Consider the following 24,340-nt stretch of genomic DNA (forward strand, 5'->3'; position numbering starts at 1 on the left):
TATTTTGCTTGACATGATATTCTCAAGATCCATCCATGTTGTCATAACTGGCAATATTTTGTCTTTTCTTATGGCTGACTAGGATTCCATTGTGTGTGTGTATATATATATGTATATATATATATGTATATATATATATACATGTATATATATATATATACATATACATATATATATGTGTATATATATGTATATATATATATATATATATATATATATATATATATATATATACCATCTCTTTATCCAATTATCTGTCAAAGAACACTTCAGTTGTTTCCATGTCTTAGCCACCATGAAAAATGCAGCAATTAACATAGGGATACATATATCTTAATGAATAAATATTTTCAAATTTTGGGGGTAGATGCCCAGCAGAGGGGTTGCTGGGTCACATGGTAAGTCTCTTCTTAATTTTTTGAGGAACCTCCATAATTTTTTCCATAGTGGCTGCACCAGTTTATGTTCCCACCAGCAGTGTTTGAGGAAGGTATCATACTCCCAGACTTCAAATAATATTTCAAAGTGACAATGATCCAAGCAACCTGTTATTGATAGAAAAATAGACATATAGACCAATGCAACAGAACTGAAAGCCCAGGAAAAAACTCCACATATATATAGGCAAATAATTTTCAACAACTGAGCCAAAAACATACAGTGGATAAAAAAAATCCTTTTCAATAACTGGTGCTGGCAAAATTAGAAAGCCATGTGCAAAAAAGAATGTGCAAAAAAAAAGCCATGTGCAAAAAAAAAAAAAAAGAATGAAAACTAGACTGCTATTTGTCACCATACACACAAATTAATTCAAAATGGATCAAAAACCTAAATATAAGACCTGAAACAATAAAATACACAGAAAAAACATAGATACCAGCCTTCTGGTATGTAGTGTACACCTCCAACATATCTCAATTCAGACTAACCTCGAAATGTTCGATAGCAAACTGAACCTATTGGCTACTTTATTGGACAGCACAGATCTAGACCTCCCTTTCCTCATTTGTGTCTTTTGTCCATGTTCCTCCTCAACACTTAGTCCATTCCCTTACATTTCTCCCCAAATTGGGGACCCTGTCCTGGAATGGAGCCCAGATAAGTCAGACTGATACCCTGTTTCCCCGAAAATAAGACCTAGCCAGACCATCAGCTCTAATGCATCTTTTGGAGCAAAAATTAATGTAAGACCTGGACTTATTTTACTATAATATTATATAAGACCCAGTCTCACATTATAGTAAAATAAGACCAGATCTTATATTAATTTTTGCTCCAAAGGATGCATTAGAGCTGATGGTCTAGCTAGGTCTTATTTTCGGGGAAATATGGTAGTTCACAGAAGCAGTCCTGCCTCAGCCTCTCAGATTCTCTTAGTGGTGGCCACTGCATTTATCTGGTCTTGGAAAAGGCAGAACCCCTCTCATTTCCGGCTGTTCTTTTCAACATGCTTTCCAGTGAACACCTGATGGCTGTTGGGAGGTTCTCCTGTTCTCAGACACGCAGTTGCTTCCTCTGTTTATCCTGCTACCATGCCCTGTGGTTGTTAACAGTTTGTCCACATCCACTTGGTTAGAGCCTGTGGGATATTTTTCCAGCTAGTTTTATTCACCTTTCTTCTTTTTAATTTTATTACTTTCCCCCATCCTTATCAATTATCCCTGATGTTGGTCTCATCTCTCTCTCCTTATTGTAAATTCTTTAAGTCTTAATAAACAGAAATAAAAAATAAATACCATGAATCCTGTCCCCTCATAGAGATGTTGTGAGTAGCACAGCTAATCATGTCTATGAAAGCACTATGCAAACTTTAAATTATTAGACAAACGCAAGAAAAATAAATGTATCAAATTCTAAAAGAGAAAAAGCTGACAGAAAGGAAGAATTAAGCAACCTTGGTATAGGGCTTTCTATACTTTAGATGCCTGTTTTCTTTTCTGCTAAAAATTATGTATCTATAAAAAAACATTGGTTAACTACAGAACAATGCACACTTCATATAAACAAGATTTTGTAGGTGGCACTTAAATACCTCTCTTCTCTCTCTCTCTCTCTCTCTCTCTCTCTCTCTCTCTCTCTCTCTCTCTCTCTCTGTCACACACACACACACACACACACACACACACACACTCGCATACCAGTAGTCAAAGAATCAAAGGGGCATTGTTTTTAGTAGCAAAGTGAGGTAAGTAGGAATTGCCATAAATTGGCAGTGAAGAAAATGAGAAAATTTGGCATAATATCCAAATATCTTGTTAATAATACTGATCCCTTACCTTGGTTTTGCAACAATAAAGTCTATACCCAACTATCTTAAGGTGTGACGTAAAATTTTTATAACAATAATTTAATTTTAATTCAGTTCTATTAAAAATTAAATGTAATAAAGACTTTCCTTTTTGTGGGTAGGTCAAAAAAATCAAACGGAAGAGTGGCACAGCTAAAAAAATCATTAGACAGCTATAATGATTAAAATCATTCTATAATTTGTGAAACATTCACTTCATTTCACTCAGTGTAGCTCCCGCTTAGTTGTTTGGGAAGAGAGCAAGGAAGTTAACCATATTTCAGTGAGGTCAAATTTTTATGTAAAGGATTTCATCAGCCACTCTGGGAGTCCAAGCCCTCTTATTTACCTGGTAAGATTTTCAGAGAGAATAATCCCACGCCCCTCTTTAGTTTTTCTACAGGATACCAAGGACACATAACAAAACATATGCCAATGCTTCATCTAATCTCAGCTAAATCAGTTAGTGAGACATAGGTTCATGTTCCCAAGACTGTAAGGCACAAGTTCACCATAGAGGTTCATATCATTTTGTCTAATAAAAGCTGTAAACAGATGTTGCACTTCTAGATTCTATTTTAGATATCTCATAAATGGATGCTGTATTAAATGTAACAGAAGCATAAAGACTTGGAAAACACCATCTTGGTCAATTTCTAATATAGATTGCTATTTATATTTATTTAAGAAAATATAAAGAGTATTTTTTCTTGTAGAAGTTTTAATTTTTCAAAAGGGAACTCCATTTTTAATTCTATAAGAAAAAACCTCCTTTATCCATTTCTGTAGTGCTCATGAAACACCAATACAAATTATTGAAAAATTTGGGGTGTCGACTCCAATTCTACAATTCTCAGAGAGTTGATATATGTGGTTATATATTCAGAGTATATCTGAAGCACAAAAATGTTAAAATTTACAGTGTATTTAATGTCAGAGAGCTAAGGGAGTCAAAAATAGTAGATATATATTTCAGCAATGTGTGTGTTTGAAAGCATTTCAAAACATTTAATATCATAGCCCAGATGATTTATTACTCATGTCTTTTATTACAAAAAGTGATCATATCATAGAAGTAGCACACACACACTATGAGACTTGGTAGTTGCCATAGTAACTATATATTTTTTACTGAACAGAAGAATAAATAGCTACACACATTCTTTGCAATTTATTAAGCTGGTAATTTATAGTAGCTTTAAAGATAATGTGCCTATTCATTCTTTTTTAATTCAAATTGGAAGATACCCATTTTCATTCTTTTGAGTCTAATGAAACAAAATAAGTTATTTGCTTATTACCAACTGGATTTTTTTGTTGTTCTTAAGCATTAGAAAAAAGTATAATGTTTCCAAGTTACTTTCTGGTATTTGGGAACTAAGGAGTTCTTTTTTAAAGATTTTTAATACACTATGTCAGGCTATTCAAAAGTAAAGTATTTATATAACAAATGCTTAAATACTTCTTATTCTGTGCCATACTATTTTCTAAGTGCTTTATAAATACTAATTTACTTCATCTTAATTCATAAAATCACAATATCTTCCTTGCAGTGTGCATTTCTCTGTCAATCAGGTTATAGCCAAACTGAGTGAAGAAGAGAAAGAAAAATCAAATCCTTTAATATATTTTTTGGGTAACTTCTCTATTTGCATGGCAAATAAGGTAATAAATATCCAGTTGTAGGATATTAAGTTTAAACAAAACAGAAATATAGTGGGGTAAAGTGTATTTTGTTTCCTCTGAGAAAACACATTCATTTTCATCCCTCTTCCCACTGACGCCATTATTCTTCGCAGCTCCTATTACCTCCATTTTGAGATTTGACCTGTTTTTTTTTTGTTGTTGTTGTTGTTGTTTTTTACTTAGCCTTTCTTTCCCTTCCACTTAGCTCATTTTTAAAAGCCTATGTTAGATCCTAGCTATTTTTTTCCTGGCAGTAGGTATTCTCGTAAACTCTGAGAATTGTTTTTATTCTATGACGATTACTTGTATTTAATTACTTTTATTTTAAAAAACCTTGAAAATATAAAAAGCATGAAAAGGAAAACAGAACCTGTTATACCATAATCTAAGAAAAAGTTTTGTCATCATTTAAATTTTATTTTAGATAAGTGCATTTATTTGCATACTGTTTATTATTCATTATACAGTGTATGTAACATATCCTGCTGTATTTAATTATCACTATTTTACTTAATTTTTATGTCTGCATAAATATGTTTAATGGCTCCATGGTATGTTCTTAGCACTGTTTGCTTATCCATTCCCTTATCGTTGGAAAAGTTAATCTCTCCTAATTCTGTTCCATTATGAATAATGTGGTTTTGATTTGCCTTTCCTCATAAGGATTGTTTTATTTTTCATGATTTTTAGCATAGATTCCCAGGAATTGAATTTAAGGATTCAGATTTTCTGAATCCAAGTCCATAGTTTTTTGAGATCATAAATTAGGTTTTAATGAGGCATAAGTAAAACAGAGAGAAGTACGAGAGCTAAATTTTCAGCTCAAACATTTCATCTTCCACACAGCATGGATTCTGTGTGGAAGGTCCAGAAATAGGTGACAACACCAAAGAATCTTGGATAACTATTTTGATTACTGGGCCCACTCTCACCCAGCAATGCTCAACTACAAATGGGAAAATCTATTATGAGCACACAATCGTTGTGAACATTAATGAGATAATGGCTATTACAACTGCACAAGAAATCTACAGATGCATTCAGAGATCAGGTAGGTAGCAGACCTGAGGTAAAAAAAGGTAGAGCAAGTGGTGGAAATTGTGATTAATAGAGAATTCAAGCACAGGATAAAAGCATCAAAATGAATATATACCATGTAGGACACACAAGTCCTGCCTGCTGGCCTAATGTAGCCACCAATTTGCACCCCTGATCTAATGTAATGTTTCTACCCTTGACTTTGCTCATTGCTCATGTGCCCCTTCAGCCTCCTTCCCCTTTTTGAAAGCTGAATTTTCCCTCCAACAACACTACTTCCAATGACAAACACTCAGTAGACTCCCCCTGACTCATAAAGACAATGCCAGGGGTCATATCCCTTCAGTTGTCATGTGGCTTATGTACATCGTGCTGTGATTTTCACTGAAACAACCACCCGTTATTTCTTCTCATGACTCAGACGTGCTTCACTTTCTAATCTGGCACTCTCATTATTTGTTTTTCATAAATGTAGTATCTAATTATCATATAGATTAAAAACATACCAAAGTATATAAAATGACATTAAAAGTCATTTCTCTTCTTCTTTCCTTAAGGTTCAAATCTGCCTGACTAAAACCTAAATCTCAGCAAACGAATTTGTTTTCTTTTAAGAATAATCATATAGAATTCTGTTAGTTTTTCTCTCTACTTCCTGTGTTTCTAGACAATACCTATATGACGATCTATGATCTATGACCATTCATTCACATGTAAATATAAATATATAAAAATATTTTCTATTTATATACTTTTAGATGAATAAGCTCTCTACTCTGTTTTCCAAATAAGCTCTCTCAACTTCCTCATCCATTTGGAGACTTTGAGCAAATATTTCTGCTTCCTTTCATTAAAAATGGCATTACTTCCTCTAAGATGCTTCTTTCTCCCAGTCTATATTATATGTCAGGTTTCTAACATCTTGCATATCCTACTTTGGCCTTAATCTCACTCAAAACATTAGCATCTCCTTTGTCCCTACTTCCAAATTTCTTGTATAGAAATTCTACTCGTTTTTATTCCAGCATCTTTTCCCTGACTCATGTGGTAATAGTATTTTCTTCTCTTTGTAGAAATTTGCTCCCCTGTTCATGTTGATTTGGTTAAGCTAACAAAGAGGGAAGTGCCCAAAAAAACCTGAAAAAATAACACATAAAACCCTTGTGGAAACAGGTTAATCCAATAGTGGGCATGTGAACCAATCACAGTGAATCTGAGTTTTTCTGGGAAATTGATTTATGGATGCTGGGATATTATGAGTCTAGGATTGTTAGAAGTCACTCACCTGTCTTCAGAGAGAGAAAGAAAAAGTCATCAAAGGTAAATAGAGTCAAGAGTTCAGGTTGAAAGAGGGAGAAAGAGATTTAATGAACTTGTTCATGCCCCTTGGTTAGGATATGACTCAATCCACGTACCCACATCTCTTTTTTTATGCAAGTTTGAGTTTGTTTTTTCTAACTTGTAATCAACGTTTTTCTGAATAGTACTTTTTCTTTCTTGTAACTGAGGAAGTCTGCTGAAATTTCTCTCTAAATATTTTAATTGCTATTCAAAGTTCTTTTAATCTCCAAGATCTTAACCTCTCCGTGACAGTTGACCATGTTGCCTATATTTGTCTATCACTTTAGATATTTCAAGCTGGATTTCAAAAGATATTTCAAAAGGATTTCTTCTAGGATTAAATGCTTCAAAGTTGTTTCAAGTCCTGATGGAAGAGAATTCAGGAACCTGTCTCTGCATCATTGGCTTGAAAGTCTTCCCATTGCTGCTTTGATGCAGATGCTGGGAAACTGCAGCTGCTCCAGCTGCTCCAGCTGCTCCTACCACTGCTGCCGACACAAAGACCTCACACCCACCAGGCTGACATCTAGACACTGGAACTTGGGGTCTGACCACTGCTTATCTACTACTAGTCATAGGAAGCTGACTTCTGCCTCTCTTCCACTTTTTAGATACTGTCTGAAAGCATCTAACTGAGAGAACACAAGTCACAACCAGAGGTCCAATTGCCGGGGAATTTAGGAAATATGGGTTTTAAATCCTGAGCCTTTCCAAATAGAATGAGGGAAAAGTGGACATTGAAAGATGTAATCTAGAATCTAGTAAATCTTTCTCACTACTGCCTACTTCCTATTAGCATATGGCACCAACTCTTCTGTCTCCCTTCCTCTTGGATTCTCCCACTTTATTCTAACTTCACTATTTATTTTTTTTCTGCTCCAAATAAAGACAGAGATTTCCAGAACTCTCACCCTTGACTTCCCCCTTCTTTTTTCCATATACTTTCTCCATACATTATCCATACACCTTGGTTTCAAATATTATTTCTCTACATATTTCTCTCACTTTGACTAAATTCCATAACTCCAGGATGAGTCATAGATAAAAAAAAATGATGGAATGAATTGAAAAAAAAAATAGAGGGGACTGAATAGAGCGATTTGAAACTCTTGATGGGCAAACTCTTTAAAAGAGCCAGTTCTAAATATGCTTATATCTCTAAGTCCAAATTAATACATTAAAAAACTAAAAGAAAGAAAGCATGAATGAAGATGTAGATGACATATTTGTTGTATGAATTGGAAGTCTTTTGGCTGCAAGTAACCAAATATGCAATCCAAATTGAATTAAATGTGAAGATGTGTGTAATCTCATCTAATAAAATATATAGGCGGAAACTGTTTTAAGGTCAGTTTGTGGCTTAACAGTATCATCAAAGGAGCAGAGGCTTTTTATCTTTCTAGTCTGCCAACTTCAGTCTATCAGTGTTGTCTTCCCTCCTTGCAAGACAGCTGTAGCAGTTCCGGGTATCGTATGCAGGCACAACTATGACCATTGAATGTTTATAGAGCAAAACTTTTCCACAATGCTCTTAGGAACCATCCAAAGGTCCAATTCCATTGGCCAGGATTAAATTGCATGCTCGTGACCTACTGCATAGTAGACGGGGAAAGTGAATATTTGTATTTCAGCCTCTACGTTGGGAGGCTATTACAGCAATAGACAAAAAATAAGGCAAAAAACAATAGTGCCTGCCACTCTACTGAAATTTGAAATTCTATGAAATCAGGATGCAAATGCTTTGAATGACAAATTCTGGACAAATTAACAGAATAGTCTTGAGTAACAGACTCAATCCAACATACTTGTACAACCTGCATTTGGGATCAAAACCTAATTTTGTAGCTTCAAGACACAAGTGATATACAAAATGCAAGGAAAAGGCCTGGGTTATTAATATGCACTAAAAACACATAAGTTAAAAATATGTACCTGCTTAAAAAAGTGAATTTAATCTTAGAGAACAATAAGAGAAGTTTATAAAGTGAGTGAACCAAATTTTCTGGATGGTGAACAGAGCTGACAAGGCTTTCAAACATGTGTGGGAAGGTACTGATAAATTAGTGTCTATATAGAATAGACTAAGAGAACTGTCATTTAGTTTGAGAAGTTGGAGAAGCTTTGCCTGGAGAAGAAAAGAGTCATGGCCCTGACCTGTGTCAGCCTTATATGTGTTCTATGTGCTCTCCTAAGGCTAATTTCTAAACATCTTATATGTTCAAATTCACAGGGGAAAAAGTAGCAAAGTTATTTATGTAGGCTACTTCTTTAGAAATTCCTTTATTTTTTTTCAGTGAATACAGTTTTCTGTTCTTTCCCTCTCCCAGCATAAGTTTCCATTTATTCCTTCCTTTAAAAAAAAAAAAAAAAAATCCGTTTACTGTCTTCCGGAATTCTTCATTCCTATTTTATATCTACTTTTCCTCATCATCTATCTGTTTGCCAGCCTGCTTCCTTTTCCTTGCCTCTATACTTTCTAATTATTAATAAGTTATTTCTCTTCATTTTCCTCTATTCATTTTAACATTCCCTTATTTTCTTTTTTTCTAGAACTGAAGGTGAGATGTTTCCTTTATAGGGATGATGGTGACAGAGAGTCAAAACAAGCTATTATTGCTGAGTTCAGAATTTCTGGAATAACTAGAAATTTTGATCTAGAAAAATATGAACAAATCTATATCCATCTTTATTTCTTAAACTTTTACTCCTTTAGCTAGTTTCTATTTTAGCTATTTTCTTGCATTTCTAGATACTACTTACAAATCCTTCCTCTAGTTAAGTATCTCTAATATTAGCTACATTTTAAACAGCTAGATTTTATTATTACAAAGCCAATCCTGTTTAAGCAAGAGAATGCCTATGACATTGGCCCTTTATTGGCTTAGGTGGGAAAGAAAAACAGGCAAAAGATAAGTAAGCAAATAACTAAAATAAAATGGGAAAGAGAGGATCAAGGAGAGAAAAATCTTCCTTCCAGGACAAGGTATGTTTTTCAGTAGATGTTTTGTAGGCTGTTTTGTAGGCTGATGAATTCCAAATTTGATTCCTTCAAGAGTGAGTTCTCTCCAAGATGTGTTCTCCATGACAATGTAAACATCGCATTCATCACTATCTGCATTGCCATTGGCTTGAAGTATTGATAGCTATGTTCTTCAGAGTAGTGGTTCTGAACAGAAGTGATTTTTTGACCCACATGGGACATCTGGCAATTTTTTTAGTTGTAACTGGGAAGGGGGGCCAGTTACTGGCATCTAGTGGGTAGAAGCCAGGATTGCTGCTAACCAAATACATAGGACAACTCCTTATAACAGAGAATTATCTGTTATGATTATTCAGAGGTTCAGAATTATTTAGCTCAAACATCAGTGGTGCTGAGGATAAGGGGCAAGTCTTTATTGTGTATAACAATTTCATGCTGTTTCCTAATGCCATAGTTGTCAAATGGATAGTCATTGTAGGGTTATAGGTTGGGTTTGCATCAGATAAAACTTGACATGTTTTATTGTCTTTCTCCTGTTACTTGACTATTGGCTCTTTAAGGGTGTAGCTTTTTGTTGTTTTTATAGTTCACTGACTGCACATAATAGGCACTCAACAACATTTATTTTTTTAAAAATAAGTGCATGCCTTGGGAGGCTTAAGTTATTCAGTTTTTGAAACATTATTTTATCTTAGAAATGTCTTTCCATTTTTAAAAATATTTCATAGATGCCTTGGTTTATCAGACAGTTGTTAGAATTCCTATCTCCATAAACAATGTAAGTTTGTACGCATCAACAAATATTTTTATTCAATTTTAGTAAATTCATAAACATCATGAAGACACCCATAAGGTCCCACAATCCCTAGATTCTAAAAGAAAATTTTAGGAAATCTATAAAACCAGGAATTCTATAGTCAACCAAATATCCAGCTTCTTTTAGATATGATAAGTCTGTGAAATTAAAAAAAAAAAAAAGTGTTCTCACCAAAGTCAATCAACAAGTTACTTTAAGTGTCATACTTTTGTGCCTACAGAAGGGATGTCACTGAATTAGAAAATTACTTATAGAGACTTTAAATAAATTTTGTACAGTAGGCATTGCTTCTGAGTTCTGAAATACTCTGTAAATTGAGAAATGCATTTTCCCATTTAATGTTTTCAATCTATTCCTAACAAAGAGAGATCTGACATAAGATCTCTTGTATTAACTTGATTAATTACAAAGATCAGACAAGCTTTCCTGATTTATGACCTATTTGTGAGGAAAAGGCAAAAGGAGTGCAATATGTCTGCAGGGGGATTATTTTCTATTGATGGGTGTCTGTTGACAGAATTCTTATCATTTCTTGCCAATTTTCTCGAAGAACATTGTGACAACTGCTCACAGCAGGCAGAGTCAGACTCCAGAATTGATTTTGGCAATCTGTATTGATCATATTGTTGATGATCTTTAAAACATCTTGCTGTCCCAGACTTTACTTATGTCAAGGAGAATTAACAAATCTATCTGATAGTGGTATGTTCATGCCTTTACCAAATCTTGAATTCTGAAAATAAAAGCATAGGAAAGAAGTTGTAATTGTCATCAATATTTAAGAGTCATCGCGAGCCAAAAAGCATCAACAAACTAATAGAACATTTTACAAAGATGCTGTTTCCATTTTATTCAACTGTATAATGACTTCAGAGGTTCAGAGAATGAAAATGAGAGGGAAGTCAGTTTTTCTTTGAGCTTCTAATTTTGCTTTTGTTCTTTGTGCTAGAAAACAGAAAGGTGTTTAATGGTTGCAATAGAGGAAAAATGAAAGGAAGAGGCAAAGAGAAAACAGAATAGAAAATTTTTAAATGTTTGCCATATTTTCCTGCTAAAATATAAGAAAAGAGATGTTAGAAAAGTAATAATAGGAAAACGGGAATTTGGAAGGCAAGGTGACACTGATTTAAATAAATATATCTGTGTGAAGATGTACTTCTGTGCACATACATACATACATATATTAATGTACTTGATTTATTCAGTGTTCCTTTCAAGAGCACAAGAAAATATGTTTACATATATTTTCTTTGTCTTCTTGTGTAATTTTCATTTTACAGAGGGAGAAATAAAATTCAAAAAGAATTAAGTGATGAATAAGAAGTCACCCAATCAGTAGGCAGAATAGAGAATATCTATTTCTTTGAGCTTCAATCAAAGATCTATCCATTAAATTAAATTATTTTCTAACACATGAAAGAAATGACATGTACTGAAACATATGACAGTGCCAGGTATCTAATGGTTTTATTTCACTTAAAAACAAATTAACCTAAAAGGATGACTTAACTTTGAAATCCAAATTTCTTGGCTAAATGGCTTATATTAGTGTCCTTTTCAAAGACAAGTTTAAGGCCTCGACTTAGGCCAGTGGCTCATTTGTCCATCCTTTGGATATATTAGTTTGAGTAAAGAATGTCTTCAGCGTGTGTACATTAAGTCAGACTTGTAAAGTATATCTTGAACATTAGAGTTTTATGTTATTTCTTCTTCTTTTTTTTTTTTCAAATGAATTTGGCCTAAAATGTTAACAAAATTGGAAACAGCTGTGTTAAGAAACTACTTTCTTTTCCATTTATAGTCTTGTCGACCAATATAAACTTCATCATTTTAGTGGAGCTTCTCCCCCACATCCAGATGTTATGGATCTCTCAATAATCCTCAGCAAAAATTGCCAAAACCAACAAGAAGTTTTAACATGTAAATTCAACACATTGTTTCATGCTCATCATGGCCTTTTCTCCATCAACCCCATCCTCATCAGATTTCAGATGCTCGGCAGTTGACACAGCTACAGCAAAGGACTCTGAGTCATCATCTCATTGTGGGATGGGTTTCTTTTAAATTTTTTTTGTCTGATTCATGAACTGCTTTTTGAAAATCTAAAAATGGTTCATGAATTGCTTGGGAGTTGGCAAAAATTAATAATAATGAGCCCATTTTGAGTACACTGAAATGAACTGATTATCATTGCAAGCTGTTGCTAATTTGGATTCTTGATGGCAAGAAAGGGTTCTACAGGAGCCTTTTCACTTGCAAGTAGGACAGATTTCACGGTGTGGCAGAGAAAACACTTTTGCAACCTTTACCTATATGTATCCTTTTAGGATTATGGAATATGTAGGAGTAAAAGGGCTGTTACCAAGACTGAGTTTTGTTTTTTGATTTGTTTTTGTCTAATCATACTGGGAAAATGATATACCTAATGGGCCATTGTAAACAAGTGGTAAAATGTAGACATGTCACTTAATCCAAGAACAGAGCTTGGATGTTTTTGCAAATGTTAGGAGATTATGTTCTGCAGAATAAGCATGGATAACTCTGGTTATTTCATCCTAATTTATTACCCTGATATTGTTAGTTTTGCTCATATCAATTTCTAACCATTTTCTCCTAAACTTTCAAAGCTACTGGCTTCAGCTATTTTCAGTTGAGTCTTTTGCTGGGTGAAGTAAGTTACACATAAAGTAAGAATTCTTTTTGCTCATGTTTTATGAAAAAAAAAATGTTGGAAAAGTAAAGATTGCACCACAGATATTACTTGAAATATCAGAAATAGTATTTATTATATCAGCTTTTTTGGCATAATTTGGGAAAATTAAAATAAAGCAAACAGAAAACCTATTTGTCTTCTCATGAACTTGTGAAATCTTGTTTTCATAGTAATCATGTACCTGTAACCACATTTTCTGTTTTGAAACCAAGTAAAGTGATTTTTGAAAGTAATAACCTAGGAATATAAAATACTTATGAATGATAAAATTTGACCTCTAGTTGAATACACAATGGAATAAATTACTTTAATCAGGAGTTGAATTATAATGTACAAGATACTTCAAAATAAACTTAGCACTCAGAGAAATCATACTATCATTCCCCATGTTATAGCTATGGAAAAATTAAACCTTTTAACCCAAACTATTCTTTAGCTACATATGGAGGGCAATAGAAATGTCTTCCAGTTTTGGAAAGTTCTGTTCACTGTTACATTCAGAGTTCTGCTTCATTCTACAATTGAAAAACAAAAATTCTCCAAATTGTCCTTCTTGAAGTTTTTAGAATATTTATTTTCTTAATCAAAGCCAACAAGTACGATAAAGTTTGCACATTTAACAATGTAAAATATAGTCACAATTTAACCATAATTTTAAAAAAATTAATCAATACTTTGCAACAAATATTCTCAGATATCATATTAAGAAAAACTAGAAAAAAATACATCAAGTAAAACAAGAAATGCCTGTGGAAAATGTCAATGTGATGGAAGACAGCGGAGTAAAGTTCTTGGATTAAAAAATGGTAACTTTATTTGGTGTGGAGTAAAAATAGACATAGGAATCTGAGCCTTGGCAAGGCAATTTCAAAATCTTTATTTTATTTTTGTGTGTGTCTGAGGCTTTATCCAGAAACCCTCATAGAAATCACAATTTAAAGTAGGTAATGTTTCACTCTCTCTACAGGATATATAAATGCCAAATCATGTTACAGTTTAATGCAGAAAACTGTTTTATTCTCAATGAGAGCTTTAAGTGTGAAAGAGAACCAGAAATATCACACAGCACACACAGAAATTGAAATAATTTTACCATATTTCTTAAAAAATTGATTTAATAATGTTTAAAACCCTCTAGGGCCATGAGCTTTAGCTATTAATTTGAAAAACCTGAATGTATTTTCTCATCAAACCTAAAGGCCAAAGCACTCCATCTTTATTTTAATGTGCTAGGCTTTATCGTGAAACAGAAGCGGGGGGTGAAAGTTGAGGGGCAAACATAGAAAGAGAAGGATCTGGTAATTTTGGTCTCTAATTCTACTCTCTGCCACCTGCTAGATACTCCAGACATGTTTTCTTTAACTCTTTTCTTCCTTTTCCTCCTCCTCTTCTTCTTCTTTTTTATTTTCTCTTAAATAATAGAAGGGGAAAGAATATGGTATGGGAATTGAGGGGTTAGATAGAAACATGTACATTAATATTAAAAGAAAACCCTGCTTCAATCTCTGACTTTAAAAATGTAAAAGTATGATGCTGAATGTCTACATCCTCTGGGAAAGAAAATGATCTTTTCCATCTCTAGAGAGCTAAGATTCATAGCTTTTAAAAGAACTATCTCTGGTTGGTTTTTGCAGGTAATAAGTTGCTGAAATGAAAGACATATGAAGCTAGCCACAATATTTGTTCTGCAAACTATAATACAAAGGGTAGGCTGGCAGATCCCTTGAGTACATAAGATTGTGTTTCTCTGAGTAGAGGTTAAGACGTCTAGGAAGTAAGAAAACTATAGTGCCCCAGAGAACTCATTTTGATGCTTTGAGTGATTGTTTCAGGAGAAAAATAACATATATTTGCAAAGAAGTCTTCCCTTTGGCTCCATTCCTTTCCATATCATATCCGCTTTTACAGCCATATTCTCATAATCTTTCTATCCCTTTAGTCTGACTCTACCTCCAGTCCTCTGGATATGGGCATTCCTTATCATTATGTGAAGCTATTAACTTCCCACGCTAGTGCAAGAGCCAGCAAACAATGACCTACCAGCCAAATTGGTCCACTAATTTTTTTGTATGGCCCTTGAGTTAAGAATGAGTTCAACATTTTTAGAAGGTTAAAAAATCAAAACAGGATTAATATTTTATGGCATGTGAAAATTATTTTAAATTTGAATTTTAGTATCCATAAATAGAGTTTAATAGGAACATAGCCATGCTCATTCCTTTAGGTATTATCCATGGCTGCTTTTGCTCTACAGTGGTAGAGTCCAGTAGTTGCTACAGAGAGTAAATGGCCTTCAAAGCCTAAAATATTTATTATCTGGCCCTGTGTAGAAAAAAAAAAGCTACCGATTCTCACAGGGGTCAATACAAAAGACACCATAGTTTCCATTACCTCTCTCCAATAACCTTTCCTCCAGACTCCTTTATTGCAGGAAATGGCACCAACAGTCTTCAAACAATTAGGATAGAAACCATGCCATTTCTCTTTCTAACCAGTATGACTTTATTGGGTTGTAGTATGTCCAGTTACCAATCCCCTCCTGCCCCAAGGGATAAAGGGATCAATAAAACTACCATTTTCCCCTTTAGTTTACCATGATTTTAAAAAGCTGGGAGGTGCTCCATACATATTACTTGCCTATCCCCCAAAACCCTTTAGGATTAATATGAATCTACGACATTAATGTGCTGTTCTAAAATCCAAAAAGCTTTGCTCTAGAATCCTTTGTAGGCAGAATCTGACTTGAACTGATTTAAGCTATTTATCATCTTAATTTATCCCATTCAAGTTTGAATATTTCTACTGTGATATTTTAATGTGGGATAAGGGAATTAAGAGATACTGTCCTAGATTCTGCTAGGGATGTTATGTGATATGAATTATATGGATAATACTACCTTCCTAAATTCTGAAAAAAAATAAGATTCCTATACACATATGGTTTCAAGAATTTCAGATCAGGGATTGTGGACCTATGGTCCTCTCAAAATTATCATGACCATACACAATTCTTTAGTTCAATTCATCCCCATACCATGTTCATGTCAGTAAATGGCACAACCAGTCACTCAGCTGTACTAATTGTATAAAATATATAATCGTATAAAATACATCTAGAATCACTTCTGCTATTCTGCTATTATCACTCTAATCCAAGCACCAATCTTTTCTTGTCTGGGTTATGACAATAAGCTGTAGACTATTGGTTTTCCTTCCAATCTTGGTCTCTCCAAGGTGAATTCTCCACAGATAATCAGTGATCTTTTTAAATGTCTAGCTTTCATCTTACTATCCCGATCAAAGCCTTCTGGTGACTTTCGATTACACTTAAACTCTAAACTCTTTAATATGGCCTATAAGGCCCTATAAGATCTTCCATGATCTGAACTCTGCCGAAGGACATCATCTTGTACCGCTCTACCCTTGCTTGCCAGCTAACAGCATAATAGCCCTATTGCTCATTTCTGTCTTAGGGCTTTGTACCTGCTGTACATCCTGCTTACAACTTTCCTCCTCCAGATTTCAAAGGACTCCCCCTAACAGACACAATTCTGTTAAGTACATCACCGAAGCGAGAACTTTCATGACTATCTTATTTAAATAATGCTTCTCCCAATGTTGCTGTCATTTTCTACTCTCACACTTAGGTTCAGTTTCTTCAGTTCTATGGATGTCATCCTCCAGAGTCTTATCACCTCATACTTAGCCTGACAAAATAGCCTGTTAACAATAGAACAGAGCTGCAGATAAAGCTAGACTAAAAGGCAGGGGACCTGAATTCTGCTGAAGCGGCATCACACAAATTCTGTCACTTTTCTTGACTATAGATTCTTCATCCCTAAATGAAAAATCTTGAACAACATGATTTTTTCAATACTTAACAATTCTCAAATTCAAAGTTGTTGTGTTTCTTTTTCTGCCTCAATTCTTTTTTCTCCTCCAGTCAGATATGCACCAGTTGTCAAATTAAATTTCACAAAGTTCTATTTCACCAATTTCATTTTCTGTGATTCTCTACTGGTTATCTATTAAAGTATAAAGTATACTCCTTAGCCAATTTTTAAGTATTCTCTCCAATCAAGGGCTTACCTCCTTTTCTAGCTGTATTTCTTACCACTCCTATATAAAGACACTGTAGCTCATCTAGCCAAATTGTTCTACATACAAAAATGTTTTATTTTATTTTCACAAAATTTCTTTTCACTAACAGTGCCTATCTCTTCTATAGCCCTCAAATTCTTACTCATCCTTAAAAGCTCAGCAACCACTTTAAAATGGAATAATAATTATTTATTAATCTAAAAGAAAATAAAAAGAGAAAAAGAAAATAAAGAAGACATGGGGCAAGTAGAAAACAATTGGCAATACTGTAATAAATCTAACCCAAGAGTATCAATAATAATATTAAATGTAAATAGTTTAAACATATTGATTAAAAAGTAAGCATTGTCAGAGTGGATAAGAAAGCAAGACCCAACTATATGTTACCTATAAGAAACTCCATTAAAATATGAAGACACACACAGACTAAATATAAAGGCAAAAAATACTAGGATACCACTAAATAAAAGAAAGCTGAAGTGACTATATTAACATAAGCCAAGGTAGATGTCACAACATGAATATAACCAAGTAAGAATGATAAGGTGATTAATTTATTTAGACAATACAGAATTGGTAAAAGAAATAGACAAATCTGCAGTAATAGAAATTTAACAATTTTCTCTCAATAATTGATATAAGTAGAAAGAAGATCAACAAGTGTAAGACTTGAACTATTAACTAACCAGAACTATGCTAGTAACCAGCATGGATAGAACACTACACCCAACAACAGAAGAATTTTTTTAAGCACATCACATATGGAGCATTTACTAAGATCATATTCCTGGCCATAAAGTAAGTCTCATTACATTTAAGGGGAGCCAAATCATACAAAGTATGTTCTGTGACCACAATGTTATAAAACTAGAAATCAGTAAGACAAAGATACCTGGAAAATCCTCAAATATTTGCAAACTAAATAAAACATTTATAAATAACCCATTGGTCAAAGAAAAATTATAAAATGTTTGGAACTAAATGAAAATAAAAACTTAATCTGTCCAAATTGGTGGGATGCACGTAAAGTAATTTTCAAAGAGAAAGAAGAAAGGCCTAAAAACTATGATGCAGATTTGACCTTTTGAATCTAGAAAAAAAAAGTGCAAATTAAACTCCAAATAACCAGAAGAAAGAAAATAAATAAAAGATAAAGAGAATGAAATAGAAATCACGTGAAGAAAAATTCATGAGATAAAAAGCTGCTTGTTGAGATGATCAATAAAATCATGAATCTCTAAATATCAGCAAAAATATCTAATCAGGAAAAAAAGAAAACAGAAATGACTAATGCCCAGAATAAGAAAGTGAAACATATCACTGCAAAAAGTAAAAAAATAATAAGAGAATATTCTGAACAACTATATGCCAACATATTTTTAAACTTATGGATAAATTGCTTTAAAGACATAATCAAAGTTTATTAAAGAAATACATCACCGAAATAGCCTTATATCTATTTTTGAAAATTAAATTTGTATATAAAACCTTAAAAAAAAAAAAACACACTTATGTCCAAATGGCTTTAGTTTTTAATTCTACCAAGGAAGAAATAAAAATTAATTCTACACAAACACTCCCAGAAAATTGAAGAAGAATAAATATTTTGCAAGTTATTCTACAGACCAGCATTATGCTTATACTAAAAACAGAAATATACTACAAGAAAGAAGACTACATTCCATTGTTCATAAATATAGGTACAACCCTTTACAATATCTTAACAAATGGAATTCAACAATATACATATAAAGCTATATATGACTTAGTGGGGTTTGTCCCCCACAGTTGGTCTAATTGATTTGCATGAAAAGAAAAGTGTTTGACAAAAATCCATCATCCATTCCTGATTAAAAACAACAAAACCTCTCAGAAAGGCAGGAATAAAAATAAATTTCTTCCACCTGATAGTGGACATCTAACATCAGACTTAATGGTAAAAGCATGGCTGCTTCCCCATCCTCCTTAGGTAAGGAGCAGGCCAGGAAAAGAAAAATAAAGAGAAAAGATGGCACCCACCAACTTCAGCAAAGCAGAGGGGGAGCCTGAAGCTGGCACCCACCTGCCTCGGTCCCTGGAGACGGAGTAGGCCTGGAGTGGGGCCTATCCCAGTAAGCCCTGCCCTTCAGTTCAATGCTTTAAAATTAGCAAATCGGCCTCTTTTACATAAAGCCGTGGCACTTTTCAAATGGCTGCTTTCGTACTGCCCTCTTAGGTGGGTGAGTCTGCACGCGGGCCTTTTAAGTGTGGTTTCCTTAGTTGGCCTGTGTCTCCAGAGCATAAAAACCACGTTGGTTTTCAAAGCTTGGTGTTTTGAGGGGCTCCTCTGTCAGGTCCACTAATGTGGGGTATGAACCCTTCTCTTCTCAAGGAGAAGCCCTGGGTTTTGGGTTCCCTCCTAATTGTGAATCCACGCGGGGATGGTGAGTGGGGTTTTTGGCAAGATTGTGTGTCAGCCTTTCAAGCCGCTTCAGCGTTGTTTTTGTTGTTATTTTTTGGTTTTTGTTTTTTCCTTATTTGCCTCTCAGAGGGAAGGACTCACTCCGCTAGATTTTAGGGTGTTTTTTTTTTTCTTTTTTTTTCCAGGGGAAATTGTTCCCTGTGTTGTTTGTTGCACGTGCGTCTGTGGGAGGAAATAAGTTCGAGAATTTTCCTAAGTCACCACCTTGGATCAGAACCCATGGTGGCTTCCTGATGGAGCGGTGCATTCCCTGGAAAGTGACTTGGTGGATGATAGTTCTCAGTTCTTCAATTAAATCGTCATTTCACTTCCCACGTGACAGAAAGGTAGGAGCGACTGCGTGTTTTCCCCAAATCCCTTTTGATTCAAATATGTTGCCCATATATCTTAGAAGTACTGAGAGAAGCCGCTTGCTTACTTTATATCCAGAAAAACACTGAGGGGGATAACATACATTCTTTTGCCTCTGAATGATAAAGGATGAAAACCTGATGTGAGAAGAGAAAATATATCCCTTGAATTGTTGAGAATATAGTAAGACAGAATTAAAAGCCAAACAAACCATGTATTGGTGAAAGTCACAGAATTTGTATCATAGAGATAAAGATGCTCTCTAGCACACCTGAAGGCAGAGTTTCATCTCTAACAATAAATTGTTTGAATAAAGCCACCTCTTCCATTTAATCACATGGGAAACTATTGTTTGAGCATCAAAGGAATATTAAGCTTGAGGTTCCATATTAAAAAATTCATCACCAAGTCCTCTCTCCACAGTCAAGGGTCAATGCAAATAATTTATGGATATTTTTAACTGTGAAAAAGCAGAAATAATCTAAACATAAAACATACTATTTTGACTGGAATTACATTGATTTATAAATTGATTTGGGAGATAAATAACTTTAAAAAACTAGTTTGCTAATTCAACTAATAATAGGCATTGTTGATCCTATTTAAATTTTTTTTGCAAATTTAAATATAACATGTAAATAAATTATCACTGTAAAAAATAAAAAGCAATACATATCCAATAAAAGCCCCTTTGAATTCCATTTAGTGCTAGTGCCCTCTTTAGGGATAATCCCTGTCATTATAATGGGATGTCTCGTCTCAGAACTCTGCCTATGCATTTGCGTATATGTATATTTTTGTATATATAAAATACACAGGTTTGTTTTGTTTTAAACTAGTGAGATTATACCTTGGATGTTATAATTTTATGTTTTCACTTACTATGTCTAAAAGCGTATTCCATCTCTAAATGAATAGGATATATGACATAACCAAATTCGTTTTGACTGCTTCATATTTCATGATGTGAATGCATTGTACTTTAGGTCATCATTCCCCTATTGATACAATTTACTTTTCTCTACTTGTTTCCTGTTATTACCAAATATTAGTTTAATTAACATAGACAGTCCAAAGTTGGATTTTAATTTTTACCCTATATGAAAGTCTGTCTTTTAATTGTTATAGCTGATACATTTGATGTTAGTCATCTTGTGCTTTTGTTCATAATGGTTTCTTGGTGTTTCTGTATTTGCTAATATGGATCAGTCTCTCTTGTCTTTCATTCTTTTTTTCTAGCAATTCTACAACTAAAACTTACAACTACATTCTGTAATTATCATAATGTCTTCATCCCAGTATTATTTATAATGACAACAATAGGTGAAATACCTTAAACTTTCTTGCATTCTTTACACTAGATGAAAAAGAAGAACCTTTAGTCCTATAGTTTATCGAGAAGGGAGGGAATATCCTCATTGGATCACATTGCCAAAGTAGAGTAGGATTCCAAGTAGATTTGGGGATTAAAAAAAAAAAATGTACTATCTTGGAAGACTGTAAAAGCAGAGATGTTTTGAGCTCAGTAAAGAAAATCTGAAACGCGTGTGTGTGTGTGTGTGTGTGTGTGTCTTTAAAGGCCTAAGTTCAAATATACCTTTTGGTAAGGACACTTCTATTGTTTGGGGAAAATAATTGAGTCATTGCAAACTAGGACAAAAGAAGGCAGATGAAGATAAAATAATATTTTTGAAGGTTCAATATTTATTTACTTTTTTTTGAAGGTTCAATATTTATTGAACAATAAAAAAATAAATTGCTTTATAGCTAAATTAATAAGTAATAAACAAATGCTAAAGAGTAGGTCTCCTCAAGTTTTGAAATAACCATAAACTGATATTTTAATTTCCTGGATTGAAATAGAAAGTGAGAGAGGGGCTGAGACTTGAAACTTTTAGAATCAGAACAGATTTTAGGCCAATATCTGTAATGAGAAGATTCCCAGTAACAAGAGAGGCAGGTCTGGGACACAGATCCTGTGATGGGATTGGGAAATGGAATTTAAGAAGAGAGATCTACATGGGTTGTAGGTTTCCTTTTCATGTTGTGGTAGCCTAAATTTGTGTTGATTTTCACATTCTAATCACAATTTGGCTGGATTTAGGAATCTTGAACCATGACCCTTTTCCTCAATACTATTCATATGTTACTCCATTGTTTTCTGACATTTACTATTGAAGTGAAAAATCTGAGTCTAGTAGGATTTTATTGCCTTTGAAGATTTTATTGCCTTCTCTGTTGTGATGCTTGTATAACTCTTGCTTTATTCTTAAGATATAAAAAAATCACCAGGTTATTTGAAGTACTAATCTATTTTACTAACTCTGCCTATGACTTGGTTCATTCTTTTGCTATGATTTGGATCTTTCTTACATTCAGAATATTTTAGATTATTGGTAGAGTCTATGTGTTCTGAACACAGGGACCCTGTGCAACCACACAGATTGGCCTCTGTGAAGCCAGGGCTGAGCCCACCCAAATCAATATCTTTTGCCTGGGCATAAGATTGCTTTGGTTGGCTAGGCCTAAAGTATCTGGCAATTGCCTATTCTGAAGGATAGAATTAGCTTCCCTGAAAGTAAATAGCTGAGTGGAGGTGAGAATGAAGAGAGATGGAGAGAGAAATGAAATGTGTGGAAGCTACAAAGAATGGATGGCTGTAGGAGAAGCAACTGTACAGTCCACTTCAACTTTGTTTCCTTAGTCTTTCAACTTTATCTTCTATTTCATAGGGTCTATGTTTTATTGGTTTTTCTTACATGAAGCAAAGTGTTTAATATCAAACTGTCTTCTTTCCTGTACTAAGTATGTTTAGAAAATATTTTTCCATTGTAACCTGAGTGCTATATTTACCTTCATGTATTTTGCAGAGTTTTCAATAGGCACAAAGTTGTATATTTTTTCTGTTTGCTCACTTTTCTTAGCATGAAAGTATATACAGTTTTTATGTTTGCATATGGATAAAGTAGGAACAGTCTCCTTTATTTCCCTTCATGGTCAATATTGCCACTTAAAATATTTTCAACTGATCTTGAGACATGAGTACACATGATGCCAATTAACATGACTAAGTCAGTTAGTTACCCAGAAGCCACCCTGCAACCACCAACCAGTATAAACGTGGACATGGCTGACAGGACTCTTCATCTAGTCTTTCTCTTTTGTTTTGTCTCACTGTTGGTAATGAAGAAGTCTGATGCATATCCTTATTTCTATCTGGACTGGTCCTCCAAAACAGGCCTGCTAAGTTCCTTTTCACAGAGCCCTTCTTGTTCTTGCTACTCACCACACTCTGTTGCTTTCTCCTTTGGGCAACCAATATGTATAAATATTGAACAAAACCTTTGGCAGCAAAAAGAAAATTACTGAAATAGTGAGATCTCCTTCTGTCACATTGTCCTTTCTCACTTCTAGCCCTAAGTTTATACATTACAACAATCTAGAGGTATGTTAGTGCATATCCCTTTGTTGTCTTTATGATGCAGGTAACAGTTGTGTAAATTTGGATAATCTTTAGTTCTCGTTTCATAAGTTTATTTGGATAAGCCAAGAAGGATCCGGATGAGATAGTCATGCCCACCATTGTCCCCCCAGTCCTTGCTCCTCCTAATAAATGGTTTTTATTTTCTTTTTCCCAAGGTAGCCTTTCCTGTTTGCCTAATAAATTGGATACATTTTAGAAAGGAGAGTTTTGAAATATCCTTGGTAATCACATTGTAACTAGACCCAGGTGTATTAGAGCTGAAAGAATTTTTTTTCTTTAATCTGGGTCATATAGATGATACCCTTCCCTAGTTTCCAATCCTTATCCTAGATTTTCTCCCATGTTAATTAATACTCTGGATGATTTCAGTGGAAAAGAAGGCATAATACTTGGGCCTTCATCAGTATGATCCCCTGAAATGCTCTCACCTATTTAGAGAAAAAATAAAAGAGCTCAAAATAAAAGTCATTTATTTTTCTAAGTGACCTTAAATCTCTTTGGAAAAAAGAAAGACGGATAATTAATAGACTCTATGATATGAGACAATGCTTACACACGGACTTCTACCTCAAAACAGAATGTATCTAATTCAGTAAGAAAGTCAACAAGTACTATTAGTGTTCAAATTTCACTTCGTTTGCTTACTCTCCGTTTCAATCTTAGTTTTCTAATCTACAAAAAAAGCATATTTGGATATAGAGAAAGTATCAAAATATTGCAAAGATAAACTTGTAGATATTTCTGACGTAAAATTGACAGTCTGGCAGAGTGCAGTTCTTTTTGGAAAGGGGAACGGCATTCACCAAGATAAACAGGTTAGAAAGCGTAAAGCATGTTTACAGAGTATGACTGAAATTGAGTTCAGTAGGAAATTGAACTGGAAAGGAAATGCTCATCAGTGACTCAATATCTTGCTTAAAAGTTTGATTTATTGGTGGGTTGTAGGGAGCCTCTGAATTAATTTTTATTTCAGAAAGCAGAGGTATACACTAGACAATATGACTTTAAGTGTACTTTATTCATTTATTTACTTATTTATTTTTTCACTTCAGTGTTAGCCTCTTGTGCATTTGCTGATTCT

Source organism: Rhinolophus hipposideros (genome assembly GCF_964194185.1).
Source record: "Rhinolophus hipposideros genome assembly, chromosome: 5".
Taxonomy (NCBI): Eukaryota; Metazoa; Chordata; class Mammalia; order Chiroptera; family Rhinolophidae; genus Rhinolophus; species Rhinolophus hipposideros.